The 24,368-nt window shown below is 38.8% G+C and overlaps 1 protein-coding gene across 6 annotated transcripts in view; it reads left to right on the top strand.

Annotated features, from left to right (window-relative positions):
- The window catches only part of SGMS1 (sphingomyelin synthase 1), a 273,809-nt gene that overhangs the window by 118,802 nt on the left and 130,639 nt on the right, over nt 1-24,368 (top strand). For 5 of the 6 annotated variants that reach the window (XM_087432208.1, XM_087432203.1, XM_087432206.1 and 2 more), the window contains exon 3: nt 19,022-19,064. The gene's annotated coding sequence lies outside the window, so the exon portion shown is untranslated. Of the gene's footprint in view, nt 1-18,250; nt 18,274-19,021; nt 19,065-24,368 lie in introns of those variants that run through there. The other variant, XM_087432207.1, reaches the window with a different exon arrangement.

Genomic DNA, 24,368 nt, shown 5'->3' with positions numbered 1-24,368 from the left:
ATGTGAAGTATGCATTTATCTTTTTTTACAACTGCTTCAGGTTCCCAAGGATTTTCTATTTTACTGTAATTTATTGTAAGTCCATAGAAACAGAAGTAACTAACAGCAGTCACTTGGTGGGAGTTTGAGTTAAATGATTTCTAAGTCTTTCCTTCAGGTTCTGTGAATTTAAATGAGAAGCCAGATAAAGATGCAAAGTGAAAGATACCTAGACAGTCTTCAACAGTTCAAGGTTGTTTTTTTATGCAGTCTGTGAAGTTAGGCAAAGGCATGCATTTTAAAGATAGCCATTTGGCATTAACTCTAATTAACCGAGAAAAACAAGCTTATCTCACAATGTGCTCTACCTTTTTGCTATAACTAGATTAAGTATAATTTTAAGTATGTGACAAGTTCTTGTTACCAACTGTTCAAACTGTGAAAGAAGGTGCAATTTCGTGCTATACTACCACCGCTTGGTTTTTGACATCCTACCTACTCTAGAGAAGGGTATGTTTATATGTAATAAAATGCTATCTTGGCTCTAAGGACAGCTTTGAGGTTTGAGGAGTGTATGTATAAATTGTATAGAACAAGATTATCTGAATACATGAGGAAAGAGTATGTATATATAAAATGCTGAATATGAGATCTTTTTGTGACTTACCTTCCAGTTGCCTTCTAATAGTAATGAAACTTTCCTCTTCCTGATCATCATCTGTCATTCTTTTAGTGCTTATTAGATGCTAGGCACATGCTAAGTGATTTATACAATTTTGCAATTTAATTCACCCCACATCTTTAAGAAATGGGTGTTCATAGCTCGCTTTCATAAATGAGGAAACTCATTTAGAAAAAGTACTTTACCTACCTCATAAGTGACGGTTTCAGATTTGAATACAGAATGGTTTTGTGTCCAAAGCTTTTTAAAAAAATCTTAGCTGCTTTATTAAAATTACCTCTCAGAAGATGAATATTCAGCATACTCATGAGAATCAGCTTGGTTAACATTCTTAGCCAACTGTATAGGTGTGGCAAAAATTTAATTCAATTAACCAGTTTTCAAGTTAAAAAAATAAGGATTGCCATTAGGATGGCTGCTATCAAAAAAACCCCAGAAAATGGTAAGTGTTGATTGACGGGGATGTGGAGAAATTGGAACCCTTGTGCACTGGTGGAAATATGAAATAGTGTAGCTGCTATGGAAAACAGTATGGTGGTCCCTCAAAAAATTAAAGATAGAACTACCATATGTTCTAGAAATCCCAGTTCTGGATATATACCCAAAAGAATTGAAAGCAGGGTGTTGAAGAGAGATTTGCACCTCCATGTTCATACTAGCAATTTTCACAATAGCCAAGAGGTAGAAGCAACCCAAATGTCCATTGATGGATGAATGGATAAACAAAATGTTGTCTGTACACACAACTGAATATTATTCAGTCTTAAAAAGGAAGGAAATTCTGACACATGCTACAACGTGAATGAACATGGAGACATTATGCTAAGTATAATAAGCCAGTCAAAAAAGGAAAAATACTGTATGATTCCACTTATATGAGGTACCTAGGGTAGTCAAAACTATAGAGACAGAAAGTAGAATGGTAGTTTCCAGGGGCTGGGGGGAGGGGGAATGGAGAGTTATTGTTTAATAGGTACAGAGTTTCAGTTTAGGATGATAAAGTGCGGAGATGGGCAGTGGTGATGATTGTATAATAATGTGAATATACTTAATGCCACTGAACTATATACTTGAAAGTGGTTAAGATGGTAAATTTTATGTTACATGTATTTTACCACAATTAAAAGTAATGATTAAAAAAAAAAGGATTGAAGTGATTGGCTGTGAACTTTGCCCTCCAAAGGATAAAAGGAATTTTTATTCCAGTGACATATTTCTCAAATTAAGTTATTCCAACCCACCCAAACAGCATTCATTAGCAAAGCAAAGGTGGTGGGAAATCATGGAGTCCTTGAGTTTTATTTCCCTAACTCCTAACTTGCTTGAAGTCTTCATTCTCTTCATCTTGTCCAATGCAAAATGAGTGGACTTTTCTTGGAAATTGAATTCCCTGGAGGGTGATATCAGCATACTTGCACTCTTGAGCATTTTAGCAGCAGCTTTTTCAGCCTGAGAGGAAACGCAAAGTGCAGACATAACTTGGGGCTCACATTCAAACAGGTTAAATAAGATGTTTCTAAAGTGAAACCTGTAACCGAGAGTCATGCTTTTCAGTTAAGCCCAGGCTAGGATGGTAGATGGATGAATCATCTGGTCTGAACTGGTTAACTGAAGGATGTGGAATTTAATTAATGCCCAGTTACCTTTTGGTTTTTCTTATAGAATCTCACTGGCTCCATTCAACTCTATACAGAAAAGTTTAATGTGATACAACAATGAAGCTGTGTTGTCTTGTCTTCCAGCTTTAACACGATGATGTGTTCTATGGATTGTAATACTTGAAAAGATGGGTCCCCATGTTTCTTGTTGGTCGACAGCTATTTGAGTTGTCACTGTGCAGGTACTAGCGCTGTAGTGATGAATGGGGCTCACACTCTAGTGCAGAATGGTTCTTATTAGGCATCTTCCTATTGTAAATGTGAAAAGTTCAACAAAGGAGTATTGGGAGCATCTGGCAGAGGCCTTTACTCTACTTTCGGGGGAGAGGTATGGGTGGAGCCCGAGTTCCCCTTTTAATGATGATTAAAGTGCGACCTGTAGAGGTTTGCATGGAGGCTTCTGGACCTCATTCTAACGAAAGTGGGGGCTGTTGGCACTTTTAGTGAGGAGAGGAGGGTGGACGTAACTGGATGATTTCACCCCTTCCCGCTTCTAAGGTCATTTTTACTGCTAAGTAGAAGCTAGAGTGGAATTAGGGAGACCAAACAGGAGACTGCTGCAGGGTCATGCCTACAGATGATGGCAGTGATATTAGCTGACACACACCGAGCGCTACTTATGTGCCAGAAGCTTTACATGCCTTATCCTCACTCAGCTCTGTGAGCTATAGGTGGATGGCATTACCAATACCATTTTGCAGATGAAGAAATTCAGGAGCAGAGAAGCTAAGCAATTTGTTTAAGATCACAGGGCTTGTGCTGAATGGATTCTGAATGGTAGGCAGGCCTAGGTACTAGTAGGGAGGAGTTGTTTTTGTTTTCCCAAAACTATGTGAGGAACAGGAATGTGTGTAAGAGGGTCCAGGGGTGGTTCATTGCCTTTAAACCGGGGTCTAGGAGCCATGGGGCAGCTCTGGCCATGTCTCTTTCTTCTTGGTATAGATGACCGCTCTTGTCCGGTGTCAGCCAGGCTGGCCTGAGTTTTGTGGAGGAATGGGCCAGTTGGGGGCATTTGCTAGTGCTGTGTGTGCCCAGGTGCCTGGTTGCTTTTCTGGATGGTGGTAGTGGTGGGGGTTATGGGCATCGTGTGGGGGGGTGGCAGAGTACACAGTGTGATTCTGTTTAGTGAGCCAGCTGTACATTGATATTTATTGACGTGAGCAGGTTGCGCCAGTCCCCTAGGCATTTGGCTGGGAGATAAAGAACAGCCGACAACCAGAAGAGTGCTTTTTGTGAAGTTTCCTTTATGCAAGACAGTGTGCTTTGGCACTACAACCTGCTTGACAATAAAGGCAGCAGGAAATTTAGAGCCATTAAAGAATTATTTATACCAGAAGAAAAACAGACTTTTCAAGCGTTTTGTAAGCCTGTTTCCTACAGGCATCTGTGGAAAGTGTGTGTCTAATCTACTAAAATTTAGGAAAGGTGGTTAGGTTAGCAGTTTTGTGGAGAAGTAAGGAACTGTGATTTTCCACTTTGCTTTTAAAAAGCTACCTGCCTTGGTCATGCTTATCATTTAATACATTGGATTCAGTATTAAGGGAAAATGGACAGGTAGGGAGCATCTGCTCTTCTACTTTTAAAAAAGAAGTTAAATAGTTTCTTTTTTTTTTTAATTAAAAAAAATACATGCACATGATTTTAAAAAATTTCCTAAGCAACATAGAAAGATGTGCAAAGTGAAAAGCCTTCCTTTTGTTCCAGTCCTCCCTTGCTTCCCCAGAGATAATTTCAAGTTTTCTTGTATATTCTTCCATTATGTTCTATGAGAATACAAACATATTCTGTAAACAATATGCATATTCTTCCATGATTTGCTCTTTTCATTGTCAAATACTTCTTGGAGGGGCTGGCCTGGTGGCATAGAGGTTAAGTTCGTACACTCCGCTTTTGCAGCCCGGGGGTTCGTGGGTTTGGATCCCGGGCACAGACCTAGGCACTGCTTCTCAAGCCATGCTGTGGCGGGTGTCCCACATATAAAGTAGAGGAAGATGGGCACAGATGTTAGCCCAGGGCCAATCTTCCTCAGCAAAAAGAGGAGGATTGGCAACAGATGTTAGGTCAGAGCTAATCTTCCTCACCAAAAGAAAAAACTTCTTGGAGATGGCTACTTATCAGCATGTAAGTCTGTCCCATTTGTTTTAATAGCTACACAGTTCAGTGTATGGAATGACCAGAATTTAACCAGCCCCATTTAGACCTTAGCTTGTACAAATGATATTGAGAGGTATATCCTTATATATTCTTTGTTGTTAACTTCTCCGACAAAGTATATGTACATTTAAAATCTTAGAAGTCTAGGGCCGGCCCCGTGGCTTAGTGGTTAAGTGCACACGCTCCCCTGATGGCGGCCCGGGTTGGGATCCCGGGCGCGCACTGTCGCACTGCTTCTCCAGCCATGCTGAGGCCGCATCCCGCATACAGCAACTAGAAGGAAGTGCAGCTATGACATACAACTATCTACTGGGGCTTTGGGGGAAAAAATAAATAAAATTATAAAACAAAGGAAACCTTTAAAAAATAAAAATAAAAAAAATCTTAGGAGTCTTACTCTTGGGCTTTGTAAAGCTAGAATTTGAACATCTATTGTGTGAATGACCAGTTGGCTTATAGAATTTATCTTGATTAATATAGTTTCCATCCTGCCAGCAATTGTGAAAAGGAGCTGATTAAATACATCATATCTATTTAAAATTTTTTCCTAAAAGTAAGGTATTTCAACCAAATGTTATTTCAGGCAGTTACAATTTAATCATTAAGTAATAAGCCCCTCCCTTGACAGATACAGCACAATCTTTGATTCTGAGCCCCTAGCACACCATTAAAATCCGTGAACTGCAAGCTAACCATGATGAGCATGGGGGCCATTCACTTCCTTGGATGGAGAACTTCCTGATACTTCAGTGCAGGGAATGTGCTGTGTCTGTTCGTGGAAATTGTTAAGCTTCTGAAGGATCTGCAACTTATTGTAGCCAAAGGTCTGTGTTGCTGCTCTATTTTTCATCTGCACTTCTGTTGTCACCAGTTTGTGGGACATTTTTCTGCCACCTTTATGCTTCTTTCTTTCCAGAGTTAAATCTTATTAGGAGGGTGTGAGGGCGTTTAAAGAAACTAGTAATGAGTTTTTGTTTGGGTGTTTCAGCATTTAACCTGGTGTTTGGAACCTGGGCTTTGCCATTTAATCCTCTAGACTATTAATTATATTGTGGGACACAGCTGGAAACCTCTGTGTATACTGTGCCTCATTGTCCTTGCTTTTAGTATGTCTTTAAACAACAACAACAACAAAACACTAGCTTGCAGATTTGTTTGAAAGACAATTTGCTAAAATGTTGATTAATATCACCAATGAATAGGCCCTACTCCTTTTTACTAATTATTCTTGTCAGGGTGATCTGAGATGAGTGTAGTTACTGAGGTTTTGAAAGTCTGTATCTAGGTTCTATAATGTGGTCATGTGTGTCCCATGAAGTGGGAACACCCACTGAGCACCTATTAATAATTAGCCCTGCACTAACAATAATAGCAAACATACATTGAGCCACTACTCATCAAACCCTGCAAAAACTTTTTTGCCTGAGTTTTGTGGATAAGGAAACTGAAGAGGTTAAGCTGAACATACAAGGGCCCACAGTTTGTAAGTGTAGAGCCGGGATTTGAATGTGGGCAGTGCGCTCTAAGCCCATGCCATGATATTATACATTAGTCTCCAAAAGAACCCTTGGAGGTTAGTCATAATATTCCCATTTTACCTTTGAGGAGCTTGAGGCTCGGAATTAAATGACTTAACCATAGGTCATTAAGGGTCACACAGCTAATGAGAAACTGTGTGATCTGAAATCCAGCTTCTTCAGTGTTAACAGTTGTTGAGGCAAGACCTCGTGTGTGGGCCTGTTCCACTTATTTCAGGACATTTGCCTTCCCTGGAACCCACTCACTAAAGGCCAATAGGGAGTCAATCACTGTGCCATCCAAAAATGTCCCCACATATTTCTAATGTCTTCTACTAGGTGTCATAACTTGTCTCTTTACCATTATACTACATTGCCTCCCATGGCAATTTTTCAATCAACAGTAATCAAACTCGACTCTTGCTCATAATTTGGAATAGTTAGAATAATTAGAATAATTACAAATGCAAATCATTTCATTACAGAATCACAGATGAGAGATAGCATCTCACCCAGCTCCCTGTTTTATAGATTACACACACACACACACACACACACACACACACTCTCCTACTCACCCAGAGGCACACAGATGGCAGAAAAGACTTTCACAAAGTCAAGAAATGAATTGGCAGCTGACTGGACTCAACCCCTGTTGAGGTGGAGGCTGTTTCTTCGAATTTCCAGTTTGCTTCAGGCAAATGTGTTTGACTGAGCTGTGTTTATTTTCTAATGAGTGATTTTGACCTTTCAAAGGGAGACATTTGGAAGGTTGATGTTATTGAGTTGAAACAGCACACCACGGAACTGCAGGACCAGTTTGTGGCTATTTTGGACAGGTTATTTCGAACATGGTCTTTCCCTTAAGTAGTTTTATAATGCTGACAAAACTGGAGGCTCAGGATCATACTCGTTACTTTTACCCTAGCACGTGTTTGTGCCGCCTCTCCCAGAATTTAGTAGAATAAGAGGCAGGTTGAATAATCTCATATATACTAATCCTGATGGTTCCCATCAGGAATTTTGGTGAATGAAAAATGTTATTGTTTGAGAACATGTACTTGTTCAGAAAATTTATTGAGTGCCTGTCATGTGGCAGATAAAGTTTTAAGTTCTGTGGATGAGTTGGGTATAGATTTTGCCTGTTGTTTATGGTGCCGATTATTTCCATGCCCTTTCTGTATCTTTAATAAAAGATAATTTAAAAAGATTACTTGCCTACATCCACTTAGGTAACCAGACAACTGTAGTAGTGTCCATTGTGTAGGAACAGGGTTAGAGATTAGTTCTGTAGACATACCCTCTCTTTGCCTGATGGTATCGGCCTCATTCATTTAATAGTATACCTATAGAATATGAAATGTATTTTTTGGAACAGATTTAATGAAGAAGTTGATTCATTATGCATGGAAGATCATCAGATCATTATATATTTTTAAAATAGCATCTTTAATCTCACAGAGTTGCTTGGGCCTCAAATTTGGATCATGGTTAATCACTTAAGTCATAGAGCTTGAGGAAACTATGACCAATGCAGAAATGTTTTCTGATGAATGATGGGAGAGAATTGCAGGTGTTGAAGTAAGTCTTCTCCAAATATCCTTATACAAATTTGGAGGTGTTGAGAGGCATTTCTTACTGACTGTGGGAAAGAAAATTTCATTGAAACTGTTGACATAGACTTTTCATCAGTGATTAAGAAATAGAGGTTGTTTTGAAATCACCCAAGTAATAGTAACAGGAAAATAAATCTTCTCCTTCTCCTCCTCCTTCTTCTTCTCCTTATTATATGGAGAGTAGGGACATTACTTGGGAAAAGCCTGTTTGAATTAATAACTCCCGTGGCAGACACTTAGACTGTTTGAGAGCTATTTTATGTCTTTTTTACTTTCATGAGGGAGAGACCATTGATAAAAAGCTTGATATTGGAGAACTCTTAAGAAAAATAAAACCAATAAAACAGAACAGATTTAGGGCATCTTCTGGGGTCATTCATCCTGATTTGTGTTCATATCATTTGCACCCATAGATATAGCATATTACAATTATTGATGTTCTTAATGATGACCTTGACTCATGAAGATCATGTGAAATTGGGTTCTGGGGATTCTTGTTTCAAAAATTTAGGAAGTAACCCCAGAAGTATATTTAAGGAGACAGCAAAATGTTTAGGATGCAACATGAGTGAAAACAAGTTACAAAATAGTACGCATATATGTCCTCAATTTGTAAAACCCAACTGTGTTTTCCAAAATTTTATGGTAAACCTGAGTAACTCTTATAATATAAGAAAATAAATGTCATTAGAAGTAGCGGGGGGTGGGGGGAAATCCTAATTCTCCACAAAGCAGTGAATCGTCCATCTCTCAAAAAAGAGGAGGGGGCAGGGGCAAAGACGTAGAAGAATATTTAATAGTTTAATAGCCTAGAAACATGTCCGTATGTTGTGACATGAAAAATGATTATGAAACAGTGTGTATAGTTCTGAACTTATAAAATGAATGAATTTATAAAACAAAAAGTATACAAAAAGTATATGTAAAAAGCATACAAAATATACAAAAATTATACAGAAAGTAAAAAAGTATTTATTTAACACTATATATACATCAGTGGATCAAACAAAGATTCCTGTCCTTGAAGTGCCCTGAAAAAGGACTGGAAAGAAATATTTCAAAGTGGTAAGTGCTTCTGACTGAGGACTAAGGTTATTGGTAATTTTTCTTGTCTGCATGTATCTTTATTTTCTAATATCATTCAAAGAACATCTATTACTTTTGCAAACGGGGAAAAGTAAGAAAAATGTAATCCATTTCAGAAAAATTTTCACTTACTAAAAGAGAAAACAAAAAATTCAGCCCAGAAAGTTACTTTTATTTTATCTGAGCAGTCGTCTCCATTATATTGTTTGATAACCCAGCCGTTAGAGAATTTTTGTTTTAACCTGGGCCTTCTGAGGGAGGCCGATGCTTTATTAGGCCATGGTTGTTACTACTTTAATGTTGCGAACTTAAGACCTCAGGGCAGTGCGTGAGTGCATGAATGATTCTTGGGCAGTTCTTCAGGTCCTCAGATTACACTTGGGAGGTAAGGCCTCCTTTATATTTGAGTATGGCTGGCCTGGCTAGACACTTAGCTTTTGGCTGAAGAATACACCCAATGGAGGGAACTCAAGAGCTGAGCTAAGTGAATCATTTTCACTAGGATATTAGTTTCCAAGGTATAGTCCTTGGAGTTCTGAGAAGCAAAGCAAAAGATGGTGCTTTACTGCAGCCCTTTCTTGGAGATTCTCAGTGCTCATTAGCATATTCAAGGTTCTGAGAAATTCTGGAGCAAAGAAACAAAGGTAATTGCAGCCAAAGAAGAGTTTTTAGTAGAATTTGATTGACATCGAGGGAGTGGGGTAGATGGGGCCCTGAAAGGAAAGAGTAGACATTAAAGAGGAGGAGGAGGAGACGTCACTGATCAAGGGGGTTCCTGTACAGATTTGAGAGTAACATGAAACTTTGACTTCTTCAAACCTAAGGATGTAGTTTCAACAGGGGCAGTTTTATATGTGCATAAAACTTTCCTGAATATATTGTTGTATCCTTGAAAAGCATGTTTAAATCACATTTTGTAAATTACATAAATAAATTCCTATTTTAATTCTTAGTAGTAGAGTTGTTACTTGCAAGTCTCTTTGATTTCTGCGGTGTAAATCCTTAGTCTAAATGTATTTTCATGCATCAGGTTTACTTATATCAAGAAACTCCTCTATTGATTTTCAGTTGACGAATTTTCTCACAACATTTAGGAAAATGATACAGTTAACCTCCTACTCACTGTTTCTGTCAAGTGGAATAATTTGGCCCTGTTTTCTGCTTAAAGTCTGTAGTTTTTCCTTCAAAGAAGTCATGTCAAGGGATGGGTAGAGAACACTAAGCCCCTATTTGGGGGAGTTCAACAGTTTCCAAGAATTGAAAACTTTTTGCCTACATGTATGTGCCTTGCTTTGCTAATTTAGATGTGTAGCTATTTAGCTCAGAAAACTTAAGGACAAGGGCAACAGATTAGAACCAAGGTTATTATTTTTTCCTGAATAAATGGAGTTGCTTCACTTTCTAGGTTATGTGTTCCACTTGTCTTCATTGCATGGATCTGACTGTATTTTTAGCTGTGTTTTTCACACACACACGTACCATCTTCTACATGCATTTACTTGGATTTTATTTACATTGTATCCATTAAGAAGTGGATGCATGATATACATCTATGCAATTGGAATGCCAGGCTTTATTTCAGTTGTTACCCACTGATGTACATACAAGACCGAGAATGTAACTTGCTTTACTGGTGAAATTGCAGTGATGTCATTGCCATTTGTTTATTTCCATGTGTATCACTCTTCCTGAATTGCAAGGCTCTGACTCCCCAATAGCACAGACCAGTTATTCATAGCCTGGTGGGTTATACTGTTACCAGTTGGCTGTGAATGATAGTAAACACTTTTCTAGGTATTTATAATGGAGTGATTTTTAAAATGGATCGTCATTGCTAAAGAGTAATTTTCAAAAACTTAAAAATGTGTTGCATGTAGATATAAAATGAACATATATCATAGGTTTTATTCAGCTCACTGAAGGAATTAAAGGAGAATTTGAAGAACTGAAAAAAAAGCAGAAATGCTGAAATAAATTTATTAATAGATAACAAAACTGGTTAAAAAAGAGCAATAAAATGAAATGTTTTGGGTTATCTTTTCTTCTAGGCAGAAATCAAATTTTATTTGCATTGCCGTGGGTAAGAATTATTTGGAACTAACTACTGCCAGTTTCACAGAGTTGTAAATTAGACAGCCAGTCAAAGGTGCATAGCCCTATTGACTCAGATAATTCCCAGAGGGCGGTCTAGATGATGTCTGGCACTCCACTGAAGGGACACCTAGGAATCTCTTTTGCCCATTTCAAAATCTTGGACAATTTTTCCTGACATCATTTAAAAAATACTTTTTGAGCGTTTTCATTCATTGAATGCTTACAGTTTTAGACTGAGATAAATGCTCTTCTAATTTGTTAAAACCTGAGCGACAAGAATATATAAGATGGGTATTTGGATTTCCAAATGTTACCATTCACGCCTCCCCCACCCCAAGTAGAGTACTGATAATATTATGGTTAAGATGGTGGCACCATTTCTGATCTAAATATTTTCTCCAATGACTAATTGAATAACACTCTCTCTGCTTCTTAGTTTCTTTAAACTAAGAGAGAGGCAGGGTATTGTAGTATCATTGTATATTTTAAATGAAAAATAGAGATATTGAAAACAGTATGAAAAATTCTAATATTCTATGTATATATAGCTAAAATGGGGTAGTCTGGGAGGTGGAGCATTTTAAGAATTGTTATAGGAGGGCTGGCCCCGTGGCTTAGTGGTTAAGTGTGTGCGCTCCGCTACTGGCGGCCCGGGTTCGGATCCCGGGCGCACACCGACGCACCGCTTGTCCGGCCATGCTGAGGCCTCGTCCCACATACAGCAACTAGAAGGATGTGCAACTATGACATACAACCATCTACTGGGGCTTTGGGGGAAAAAAAAGAAGGAGGATTGGCAATAGATATTAGCTCAGGGCCGGTCTTCCTCAGCAAAAAGAGGAGGATTAGCATGGTGTTAGCTCAGGGCTGATTTTCCTCACAAAAAAAAAAAAAAAAAAAAGAATTGTTATGGGAAAATTTGTTAGTTCTAATTATGAATTTAATAGGATGAGAATTCATCATGTGACAGCCCAGGTAATAGAGAATGTTTTCTACCACTGCCCAAAAACTGTTTGCCCAAAAATAGAGTCCTCCTTGATATGAAAGGGATATGTTGATATACCAGAGACTACTTGTACTGAGATTATAAACCATAGAAGAGAATTTAGAGACTTCTCATAATTGACCTTATTTTATAGGTGAGAAACCTGAAGTCCAGAGGAGAGAGGAAGTTGAAAATATTAAACCTATATTTCTTTAAAAGTTGAGCTCAGATTTCTTACTAAGTGATCTGAGCTGTTTCCTTCAATTAGTCTAAAAGAAGGTGGTTTTATTCTAACTAAACGTCAACTTTAGGTCTTTACTTAAAAATTTAACTTAAGTTTCTCTCATGATCTCTGTCTTTTGGTAATTTTTTGGTTGCAAAAACTGGGTCAGTCTCACTCCAGAAAAGGTAGGGGTGAGGGTGGTGCTCAGGATGTGGATCTCCCATGAATCCCAGCTCAGGAACTGGCTTGGATTTAGTTCTCACTTTCTGTGACAGACTTGGCCCATGATGCTTGCTTCCCCCAACTCTTAAGTGTTCCTCTTGACCTTGTACTCCAACATCTAACTGGCAACTTCTTTTAGGGTTTCATGATTCCAGTTTTGAGGCCAAAGATCTGATTGGCTGACTTCATCTTTTTAGCCAGTAAACACAAGTCGTAGGCTCCTGGGCAGCCTATGAATGGCTGCCTTTTGGTCAGGTGTTGCTCCAGGTTCAGTCAGCTATGTGTGTGGTGAGTTGTATCATGTGATACAGAAGGTGGCAGTAGAAAAGCAACTGAGCCTGAGGGTGAGGCAGAATCTCTCAGAGATAGGAGTGGGTGAACAGATACCCTGATATACATCTACTACAAATCCGATTTGAGTCAATTAGTTGATTTTTGGTTAAAAACATTTCCCATAATCTTCCTTGGAAATGGATTCAGTATTTTAATCTTTTTCTATATTGGAGTAATTTGCGATTTCTTTTTAGTCCATCTTTTATTAGCCAGCAAATTTTGCCTCTTTTAGGAACACAAAAGACAGCTTTTGCTACTTGCAAAAGTTCATTATGATAGCTTGGTTTGCCAATTCATGCTGAATTTTCTTTTGAAGCCTCAATGTTACTTCAAAGTATTTAGAAAGGAAATTGGAAAGTTTTCATTGTTTTGAGTTTCTTTTTTATTTTTGAGGAAGATCAGCCCTGAGCTAACATCTATTGCCAATCCTCCTCCTTTTTTTCCCTTTTTCTCCCCAAAGCCCCAGTAGATGGTTGTATGTCATAGTTGCACATCCTTCTAGTTGCTGTATATGGGACGCCGCCTCAGCATGGCTGGACAAGCGGTGCCGGTGCGCGCCCGGGATCCGAACCCCGGGCCGCTAATAGCGGAGCGCACTCACTTAACCACTAAGCCACGGGGCCGGGCCCCTGTTTTGAGTTTCTTTAATTTCCATTAAATATTTATTCTTCTCAATATCTAAAAAGAATCCAAATTCAAAGGCAAGGTGCATTTGGATTAGTTTTTAAAGTATTTATTAAATTGCTAACCTATATATACTTTATGTTTGGGATATGACGTAACCTATGCTTGTGAGACTTTCTGACTAGTTAGGGTGATAGTGTGAGTGTTTCAAAGGGACACTACTTGGAGTACAGTAGATCAGACATAGATTAGATAACTTTTTTAAAGAGATTCTAGTTTTGATCCTACTTTAGTTAAAACTTTTTTTGGATAGTGACATGAGACTGTGTAAAATGGTTTTAATGGAAGGTAAATTATAATCAAATATTACATGGAAGTAATTGCCAATCCAGAATTTTTTGAGTTCACATGAAATATTTTGAGAAAAAAGGTTTTATTAAGTAAAAAAACATCCCGTGGACAGTTCCGCTATTATCGCAAATATGTTTGTTTCTGTTCTTTCTCAGCCGGGTGTGATAGGCATGGATTAACAAAGAGTGCGGGGAGCAGGATAGGGAAAGGACGTTATAGGGAACTGTAGAAGCAAACATTAGCAATGAATAATTCTTTCAAAGGTGGGTAGTAATCCAGTTTTGAAAATAGTGACTAAGTATGGAAGGTAAAGGTGGGTGAACTGACGGCTTGACGGCAGAACTGAGAAGCTTGGTTTGATATAATTGGTAAGAGAGAAACCTGATAGGATTCTGTTGGGTGCTTACCAATGTCTGTCCTAGGTACTGAGAGCACTATAAGCATGGATAAAATGTGGCTCTTGCCCTCAAAGGACCGTGATTAAATAACATGTGAGGAAGATTATACTGACACATCTATGGGTAGGGATTTAATAACAACCAAAACCCGTTCCAGTAAAGTAGAGGCAGGGCATTGCTGATGGGGCCCTTGATAAGGACCTGTGATGTTAGAAAATTATTTCTTCAATTTGTGGATTTCTCAGTAAAAGTTCTAGGAACCTGAGACCCTTCTGGGCAGCGTGCAAAAGGTAAAATAGGGGTTGGGATTTATTTGGCAGTGGGGCAGGGGTATCTGAAGATTTAATTAGAATAAAAATTACTCCATTTGTTTGAAAGACAGTTTTCTGTGTCCCATACACCCTAGTTCTCATCAGTAAAAAGGGAAAGACATTTGACAGTCTCACAGGCTTGTTTGAAGGATTAAAATGAGATACATAAAACGTCCAGGAATTGTGCCTGGCCCCCACCAGGGAAGTGCTTGTGTTGCTCTTTACCTCCTGGTAGCACTTGCCACATAGAAATGTAAATACTGGTTTATGCAGTTTTTCTCCTTGCTAAACTCTTCCGGGAAGCCACTCTTCATGTCTGTATAATCCTACTCAATAAATGTTTGCTGAGTGAAGGGCTAAAATACCTTGTCTTTCCTTCAGGCTAAGGAAGGCACTTGGGGTTCCTCTTTGTAGAAGGGGAGAGTGGGTGGTTGCCTTGAGATTGACCTCACATCCTGATAATTACCTTCCAGGCTTTTACCAGTTTTGCTTTGTTCCCATTAATTTCTCTCATCATTTCCTAGAGCGTAGTTGCTTTCACTCTTTATCATCTTTGGGAGTAACTAGCACTTTATATATGTGTGGTGTATTGTTTACCCCCCATTAAATCCTTTTCTTCAGCTCCCACATTTTAGTACATTGCAATTTGTAAACCTGTCCTTTTCTTCTAGATGAAACTGTTCTTGTAAACTCCTCTATTCAAATGAATTTTACAGAGGAATAGGAAAAAGTAGAGGCCATTTGAGAGGCTAGTTGGGAAGTTGCTAAACTCCCAGGGTGATTAATGGATGATCTTTTGTATATTGTGTTTTCTTTACTGCTCAGCCAAGCAGCTCTGAGAAAGAGCTCTGTGACTTACCCAGGAGTCATGTTGGGCTGCAGATTGAGCAAGGTTTGAGGAAGGGCTGGGCAGAGACATTCACTTTACTGTTTGTGCTATTTTCTTAATCTGGACAAAGTAAGACTGTAGTGTAGTCAAGGGCAGATTAAGACTTTCCTTGAGTATAGTTGAAAGTTGTTCTCTCTGGTGACGAGAGCTGGGACCAGCTGCTAGCAGGAGGAAGCCTTGTGGTGTCTGCAGCAAGAGACTGCAACTTTCAGTTGCCATAAGGTAGACATGATGCCCGGGACTGTGCAACTGCAGCTGAATCTCTCCCTCCCAAGAGATTGTAAAGGTTCTCCAAGCAGAGGCAAGAAAGAAAGGGTTCAATTACACTCTGTTTATTGAGAGTTAGACATTAGAGGAAGAAAGGACTAACTTTGTACTTTGGATTTTGTAGTCTCTTAAACTAAGATTTAATTTACATAACATGCTGTCTATGAGTGAGAATGAGAAAATTTTCAGTGGTTTTTACTATTCTAATACAGTGTAATTTTAATAGAAAAATATAATAAAAATAGAGGAATATAATTAAATTGATCTTGTGCTGTTACTGGTGTCTCTACATTATTCATGTCTAATTACATACCATCTTCCCCCTGAGAAGAAACAACTGAATTACGATTATAGAGTTCGGGTCAGGGCTGCCAAAAGCCAAGCATGCGTTCTGCAATTTCCGTGTCATGTGTCCCTGGTGGGCAGTGGCAGTTGATTTCAGCATTGTCTCTCAGTGTTCTCTGGGCAGCCACTCTGTATCAATCTGTCAACTTGGCCTTTAAGATGAAACCACTTCCCTTCTTGACCTCAGAGGAAGTAACAGGCTTTGAAAGGACTTGTCCTACCAACACAGACTTGTAAAGTGGGAGTTTGTCATGCCTTGCAGAATTGTGTGAACTTCAGTCTTTTCCTTCCTCAGCCTTCCTTCTTATGCTCATTCCTTTTTAGTCTTGGAACCTTCTCCTACCCCAGTGTGGTTTTTTCTTGAGAGGAAGTCTCCAGTAGTAAACACGTAAGGAGTTTGAGTGTTGCTGTCGCAGAATTATTGTGAATAAGGAAGGGGTACCTTATTCTGCCCTCCTCCCCCCAATATTCTTCTGAATGTCGTTGGGTTAATAATGTCTACAAAGATTCTTGCCTTACTGTACTCGGTTTTAGTTGAAAGTTTAGAGCCATGGCCTTATAAGTGTAATTTGGGTATTTTTTTCCTGAATGCTTTACTGTGCAAGTTGAGCACAGTTAACTTGCTTACTAGTCCCAGAAAGAACGTCTCACATTGTATCTTCACAGCATGTGTCCACTGTAAAATGAAGCCTGTAGCTTTTACTAGGCATTCCCTGTGCTAGATCCCATATAAAGACGATCACGAGAGAGCTCTCAGCCGCTTTAGCAGTTATCTAATCTATAAAAGGAGTCCATCCAGACCTTTTTGTTTCCTATCCTCAAACCACTGCCTAACAAGACACTTCCTCCATCTCACAGGAGGGCGTGTCAGTATCCTTTATGCAGGACATAGCATAAGCAATTTGAAACCAGGAAATAGTGAAAGAATCATTAGATGACTTGGAATTGAAAAGCAAGATTTGGTTGCTTCCATCATTAAGCCAGAGTTGTCATGTGTCTTTGGTATCTGACAGACTTCATTTGGAACCCTTTCCTGCTTCCTCGAAGTGTGATCTTGGACGAGTTTGTGACCTTGGACAAGTTACATAACCTCTCAGAGCCCAATGTCTGCATCTGATAAGCTTGAGATTCTGACCCCTCCCCCTTGCAGGGTTCTTGTAGGATTAAATGTAAAGGCATTTCATGATGTCTGACAATCATAGTTATTGGGTTGACGTATTATTTTGACATATAGTTGACATATTATTTTGTATTGTTCAGTGAGGATGCAGGAAGGTGTTTTTAGCTACATGCCTTTTGGTATATCACATATAGTTTTATATCAACTTTTTAAAGATATTTTATTTCCTCTCTCTGTCAAGTAGCAGAATAGAAAATTCCCTTTTGAACTGTGTTCCCATTTTGGCTTCTGCTTTTTGAAAGTACTCATGACAGAATTAAATATTCATGCAGGTGTGGCATGTGGTTTGAAGGTGGCATTACCATAGGTTCCTCAATAATTTTCTGGTGGTAATTTGCCTCTCTGCATCTCTGACTTTCTCTGAGGGACATCATGCTCTTTTGATTTCCCACGTTGCAGTGGGAATGCATAGAGAGCGATAAAAAAAGTTACCATGTCAGAAAATTACATCTTGTGAATTGTAAGGATTTATTTTGAAACTTCTCCTTTGAGGTACAGAAAGATAAGTGCGCCTACTTTACAAGTGACAGAACCATTCAACTTTTTAGTAATTCAGAAGACTGTAGACCCTGAATTACTTGGTCCTTTTCCTTTAAATGATTCGTGGACAGGGACAATATAACATATTCTTTGTCTAATTACATGGCCTCTTTTCTGTGAACATTTTCCTTATTCTTTTTGGTGTCTCTAGTCCTGTATAGAACCTGTTAAAGAGGAACAGCTTTGCCTCACCTATTGTTTAGCTTCGGACACCATACTTAGCCACCTTGAGACTCAATATTCTTATCTGTCTACAGGCGTCACAGCAATTGGAAGATCAAATGAGATGATGCGTCAGTAACTTAGTCTAGCTTCTAGCACATGCTAGTTTGGTTATTATCTTGATCTTACAGGTGTTTTTATACCTATAGAAAGGAGGTCCAAACTCTCTCTGCCCCCTCCCCTCTTCCCTCTGTTCCCTCTTCCCCCATCTCATCCCCAGCAGTACGTTCATCCTGGACAATAAGAAGGCCCTTTCCCTTCTATTTATATTGTAAAACAGCTTCTCTGTCCTACAGCCTCTGGAAAACTTGCAGGTTGACCTCAAACAACCATCCAGCCAGCCAAAACACCTTCCTCAGACATGTCAACATCTTTCTGAAATAATATCCCCTTGCAGTCAGTGACTACTTGCTTCTGTCTTCCGAAAGCATTTTATTTTTGGTCCAGATTCAGGGATTCTTAGACTCTCAGCCGGATCCCTGAATAATAATAACCTTGTATTATTACAGGCAAAACTAATGTGTGGTATTTGAAGTCAGGGCAATGGCGACCTTTGGGGAGAGTGGTGGTTACACATGTGTGTTCACTTTAGGAAAAGTAAGTAAGCCGCTCAAGATTTCTGTGCTTTTCTGTATGTGTGTAATACATTAATACAAATGTTTATTAATTTTTCAAAAGGGAGCTTTTTCCTTCTGTCTGCAGGTACCATAATTAACATTTATATTGTACAAATATTCACAAATATATTTTCAAAGGGTCATATGTCATTTTTTGTTGAGCAAGTCTTTCATGACATTAAATGAAGAAGGATTTCTGAGGCTTTATGGTGATGTGGGTTAAAGTCTATTTTATAAGCTCTTTGATCATGTACACACGTACATAGTTTGTAGTTATTCCACTTAACTTGCCATTGATTGCGTTCTGGTAAAAAAGAAAATTTAAACATGTTGCTACCCCTTTCACCCTACAGTTGTAATTCTTACATTTGAAAAATGTACTTTCTTCTTTATCTTTCTTTATATTGTCAATTAGCAGTTATTTACCTGAATGGAGAGGAGATAATTTATAAAAGTAAATGATTTTAAAATTCATGCCATTAGATGTGCTTGGTGTGCAATGTTTTACTGATGTTGGATTTAAATGCTTGCTGCTGCTCGTCTTTGCCTAGTAAACCTCACTCTGCCTACCATGACAGCCCGAAACTAGCTGGGAAGTGGGAAAGAACAAGTTTTGCTATGGATAGAGAACAAGAAGTAAATAATAGTTACCTTGGATTTTAGTTCTTTTCTTATAAGCAGCTCATTACATGAAGAATGCACTTTAATTTACTTTTATTTTCTCCTAGATTGGAAGGAAGATTGATGAAGAAAAATAACAACATGATTCCGGTAAATGGATTTTTAATTTCTTTATGTACCTTTTATGCTTGGTTTATATTTCTCATGTTTTCCCACTGAGAAGAACTAAACAAACAATTTTTGTGGCCAACTTGAATATATAAGGAATATTTGGGGATATAGATGTAACAGTCAAACACATGTTTATACCATTTAATTAATTTAGTTATATATCTATATTTAATAACCACATATTTATATAAAACAGAAGATTATAACTGATACTTTTTTCCAACCTCAGAATAATTTTCTTTAGCTCTTATAGTTTTTCTATGTTCATGGTCCTTGCAATTAGGAAACTCATGTCCTTCAATTTGGGGAATTTTCTTATACTGTTTCTTTGGTAATTTCCTTTCCACCCTTTTCTCTGTTTTCTGCAAGTTTGTTAGTTGGATATTTGGACCTACTGGTTTGATTCTCTAATTTTCTTATGTCTTTTTCTTAGCTATTTTCCATCTCTCTGTTTTTTTGTTCTACTTTCTGAGAGGTTTTCTTAGTACAGCCATGTGCTGCATAACGATGTTTTGGTCAACAATGGACTGCATATACGATGGTGGTTCCATAAGATTAGTACCATATAGCGTAGGTGTGTAATAAGCTATACCATCTCGGTTTGTGTAAGTACACTCTGTGATGTTCACACAATGGTGAAATTGCCTCATGGGTTTCTCAGAACGTATCCCCGTCATTAAACGACCAAAGACTGTATTTTTTGGAAGATCTGCCCTGAGCTAACATTTGTTGCCAATCTTCCTCTTTTTTTGCTTGAGGAAGATTAGCCCTGAGCTAACATCTGTCCCAATCTTTCTCTATTTTGTATGTGGGTCACCAGCACAGCGTGGCCGACGAGTGGTGTCGGTCTACGCCCGGGATCCGAACCCGGGCCACCAAAGCAGAGCACGCCGAGCTTAACCACTATGCCATGGGCCGGCCACCCCCCCCCCATTTTTTTTCTGGTGAGGAAGATCAGCTTTGAGGTAACATCTGTTGCCAATCTTCCTCTTTTTGCTTGAGGAAGATTGTTGCTAAGCTAACATCTCTGCCAACCTTCCTCTATTTTGTGTATGGGATGCTGCCACAGCATGGCTTGATGAGTGATGTGTAGGTCCACACCCAGGATCTCAACCTCTGAACCCCGGGCTGCTGCAGCGTAGCACATGAACTTAACCACTACGCTGCTGGGCTGGCCCTGACACATAATAACTGTGTTTATTGAACTTTTAGTTTCTGCTAGCATGTTTGTAATTTCAAATTTAATTTTTTATTGGTCTCTGAATATTAAAAATAGGATCCTGTTCTTGTTTCATGTAATATTTTCTCTTTTCCTTTGAGAATATGAATTGAATTATTTTGCTGTTTTCTTCTGCTCTTTGCACTTTTCTTTTTCCTCTGTGTTCTCTCCTTTTATCAGTTTGTTTTAGCCCCTGATTTTAATGTTAGAGGCTTTTCTCAAGTGAATGATGAGGCTTCAATTGTCTGTTCGTATTTAGGAATGAGACAATAAAAAGTGGACTGAAAATATTGTTACTAGTAGGCCTCACTATGGGGTCTTTGTGCAGAGACCTGGCCATTTGAGTTGGCGACTTCTAGACATTAGAATCTGCAGATCTTTTTTCTTGGATCTTTCACTTTCTCCAAAAGGGAATCCTCTGTTCGCCTTTTTATAGGGTAAAAGCCTGCCTGTGAGGATTTGGGGAGCCACAGGGGGAAGGGAGCCAAAGGTCTCACCATCCAAGTCTGTAAATGCTAAGATTTTTTTTTTTTTTAATAATTATTTATTTATTTATTTTTCCCCCAAAGCCCCAGTAGATAGTTGTATGTCATAGCTGCACATCCTTCTAGTTGCTGTATGTGGGACGTGGCCTCAGCATGGCCGGAGAAGCGGTGCATCAGTGCGCGCCTGGGATCCGAACCCGGGCTGCCAGCAGCAGAGCGCACGCACTTAACTGCTAAGCCACGGGGCCGGCCCTGTAAATGCTAAGATCTTAACGCCTCTGTTTCAGCCTTATCTGACGTCTCTGAATCTGAAATCTTGCCATATCATTTTCTCCAGAGAGTAAACTGCCTGCTGCTATGGGAGTAGGGATGGCTTGTCTGGCTCTACCAGGTGGAGAGAAGATCTGGAGTTCTAACTGCCCTTCTTTTTTTTTTTTTTTTTTGCTTAAAATGACGCTAGTTTATTATCTTGCAGTTCTGTACATCAGACGACCTGAGTCTCAGTGTGCTAAAATCAAGGTGTCAACAGGGCTGCGTTCCTTTCTGGAGGCTCCTAGAGGAGAATCTGTTTGTTCCCTTACTTTTCATAGCTTCTAGAAGCTGGCTGCATTCCTTGGCTCTCAGCCCCCCCTTTAAAGGAGCAATAACAAGTCAATTATATCTCATATTGCATTACTTTGACCTCCTCTTCGGCCTCCCTCTTTCACTTTTAAGAACCCTTGTGATTACATTGGACTCACCTAGATAATCTGGGATAATCTTCCTGTTTTTTTCATTGTTGTAAAAAGCACACAGTATAAAATTTACCATCTTAACCATTTTTAAGTGTATAGTAGTGTTAGCTATATTCATATTGTTGTGCGCCAGATCTCTAGAACATTTTCATCTTGCAAAACTGAAACTCTAAACCCATTGAATAACTCTCCTTTCCTCTGTATCCCCAGCCTCTGGCAACCACTGTTTTACTTTCTATTTCTAAGAGTTTGACTACTTCAGATACCTCATATGACTAAGTGGAATCTTATAGTATTTAGTATTTGTCTTTTTGTGACTGTCTTATCTTACTTAGCGTAATGTCCTCAAGGTTCACCCAATCCATATGATAGGATTTCTGTCTATCTTAAGACTAAATAATATTTCATTGTATATATACACCACCTTTTCTTTATCCATTTGTCTGTTGATGGACATTTAGATTGCTTCCACCTCTTGGCTATTGTGAATAATGCTGCAGAGAACGTGGGTGTAAAATACCTTTTTGATTTCCTGCTTTCAGTTTTTTTGGGATATATACCCAGAAGTGGGATTGCTGGATTATAGAGTAGTTCTATCTAATTTTTTGAGGAACCTCCGTATTGTTTTCCATAGTGGCTACACCATTTTACATTCCCACCATCAGTGCACAAGGTTTCCCTTTTCCACTTCCTTGCCAACAATTATTTTCTGTTTTTTTTTGGTAGTGGACGTCCTCACAAGTGTGAGGTGATATCCCATTTGGTTTTGATTTCCATTTTCCTGATGATTAGTGATGTTGATCATCCTTTTATATGCTTGTTGACCATCTGTATATCTTCTTTGGAGAAATGTCTATTCATGTCCTTTGTCCATTTTTTAATTGGGTTACTTGTTTTTTGGTATTGAGTTGTAGGAATTTTTTGTATATTCTGATATTAACCCCTTATCATATGTATAGTTTACAAATATTTTCTCCCATTCTGGAGGTTGCCTTTTTCTCTGATTGTTTCTTTTGCTGAGCAGAAGTTTTTAAGTTTGATGCAGACCTGTTTGTCTATTCTTGCTTTTGTTGCCTGCACTTTTGGTGTCATATCCAAGAATTCATTGCCAAATCCAGTGTTATGAAGATTTTCCCCTATGATTTCTTCTAGGAGTTTTATAGTTTCAGTTTTTACATTTAGGTCTTTAATCCATTTTGAATTAATTTTTGTATATGGTGTAAGGCAAGAGTCTGCTTTGTATACAGACTTTCAGCCAGTCCCCCTCTTCTTAACTCCTGTCCTCTCCTTCCGAGGAACCAAAAGCTCCATTTCCTGAACCTTTCTGGAGCAGTCAGCTGGCTTTCTGTTTGCTTCTCTGTCAATGAGGTTCCAGCCTGCTCTGCTTTGCTCAGTAGTCATCTCTGCTTTCAGCTTCGAAAATGCCATTGGTGTCTGTTGTCTGCTCTAATATACTTTTCTGTTCTTTTTGTCCTTATGGTTTTATATCTTTTTCCCTTTTTACTATAATTTTAATGAGGATTTAGAGGGAAGCAGAGATAAACAGCCCTGTTCCATTGGCCCTCTATAAACCCAAAATCCATATAGCTTTTTTTTTTTTTTTTGTGAGGAAGATCAGCCCTGAGCTAACAGCCATGCTAATCCTCCTCTTTTTGCTGAGGAAGACCGGCTCTGAGCTAACATCTATTGCCAATCCTCCTCCTTTTTTTCCCCCGAAGCCCCAGTAGATAGTTGTATGTCATAGTTGCACATCCTTCTAGTTGCTGTATGTGGGACGAGGCCTCAGCATGGCCAGAGAAGCGGTGTGTCGGTGTGCGCCCGGGATCCGAACCTGGGCTGCTAGTAGCGGAGCACGCGCACTTAACCGCTAGGCCACGAGGCCGGCCCTGTATAGCTTTTTAAAATGGTATTTAAAAGACTTTTAAAAAAATCTCATATTTGCTATCATTAGGTCCTCCCTCTGAAAATAATTGTTCAGTCTATTCCTTTGCCTCCTTTTTGTTAACCAGTTTCTGTCAAGTGACCTATCAGCATCCAAAGTTAGCATTAATTGAAATTGCAGTCCCAAACATTATTTCATTATTCAAAATAAACTGAGATTTTTGTTTGTGATATGAGACTTAGTGAGTTCTCGAATGTAAGGTGACACCCTGTTTCCTCAGGTATACTTTTTTTGTCAGGGGGAACCCTCGATATATCTTTAGGTGTATACACTGTTGGTATCATCAGGAGATGATGTTCTTTTGTGTAAATATATTTTACTCTGAAGCTTTAATTGAACACTTTTAAGCTAGTGTAATGGCAAGAGAATCCTAATTTTGTTTTGTTTTTTAGTTAATTTGTGACAGCAGCTTTCTTTGTGACTATATTTGATTATTTACAAGTGCAGCACTATTTCTTACAGATAGGATAAAGAATGATTAAATGGGGCATTGCCTGGTATCACTAGGTCCTTAGGGACTATCAAGAGTGGTTTCTTTTGTTCCAAGAATTGTTTCCTCGCAGAGCAAGCCTGTTAGTTGGTTCAACATATCAGCCACCCAGTTTGGTACATGGAAGCCCCTAGGATTTTCATCCTGGAGTCCAGAGATGGGCTTCAAAGAGTTCAAGATCCTCCTGAAATTTGAGGGGTGGTAGAATAGGCTTAGCTTTCATCAGGTTCTCAGTGATGCGGTCTTATATGATCCTGAGAAGGGTTGAAAACCCACTTCTATAGATTATTACAGAGAAAAAAAATAGAATGGTGCTGATTAAATTAAACATGATCAAAATAAAATGCCACCTTGCTAGCTACCATTAGATTCCACATTCTTTCCCACGTAGATACAAATGGCTATAAATGAGG

Source organism: Ceratotherium simum, chromosome 6 (assembly GCF_057802395.1).
Source record: "Ceratotherium simum simum isolate JZ-2026a chromosome 6, ASM5780239v1, whole genome shotgun sequence".
Classification (NCBI taxonomy): Eukaryota; Metazoa; Chordata; class Mammalia; order Perissodactyla; family Rhinocerotidae; genus Ceratotherium; species Ceratotherium simum.
The sequence above is the reverse complement of the archived record's forward strand: the minus strand, read 5'-3'. Positions and strand labels throughout refer to the sequence as shown.